The sequence below is a fragment of the Mobula birostris genome, chromosome 6, assembly GCF_030028105.1.
Source record: "Mobula birostris isolate sMobBir1 chromosome 6, sMobBir1.hap1, whole genome shotgun sequence".
NCBI lineage: Eukaryota > Metazoa > Chordata > Chondrichthyes > Myliobatiformes > Myliobatidae > Mobula > Mobula birostris.
The window spans coordinates 147188850-147189437 of record NC_092375.1 but is presented as its reverse complement, the minus strand read 5'-3'; positions in this window follow the sequence as shown (position 1 = coordinate 147189437).

Genomic DNA, 588 nt, shown 5'->3' with positions numbered 1-588 from the left:
CAGAACAAAAAGAAAAATAACAAGATAATAAATAAGTAATAAATATTAAAGTCCTTGAAGGAGAGGCCATAGGTTGTGGAACTAGTTAGGCTGGACATGTTTCGCAGTATTAAAACAATAGGAATCTTCACATGACCCTGTGTAACTTCACAGTTTACCTTCTTCCAGGCTGGTAACTGTGAATCATCACCGCTCTGCTTTGTCATTCATCCTATTTTCTACTAATATTACCATGGCCTTTTGTCTTTCAATATTGCTTACAGGTCAAATATATGGCATTCTATCAAATACCAAGGTCAGTACACACATCAACTTCATTACTGTTATCAACCTTCTCTATTGCATTTATCTATAATGTCTGGCAGATTAACCCATATTTTTCCAAGCTACTATTAACTACGAGCATGATCTTTGATTCTAGAATTTATTTATGCCACTAATGTTAGATTGGAAGCTTATGGTTACATAGAATAGCCTCTACGTCTCAACTTCCCTTGGCAATCTGGGAAGTGTACTTTTGAGTGTCACCAAACTACTAACATAGAACCTTATACTTTATTTGACAAAGACATAAAATATAAATGAGTA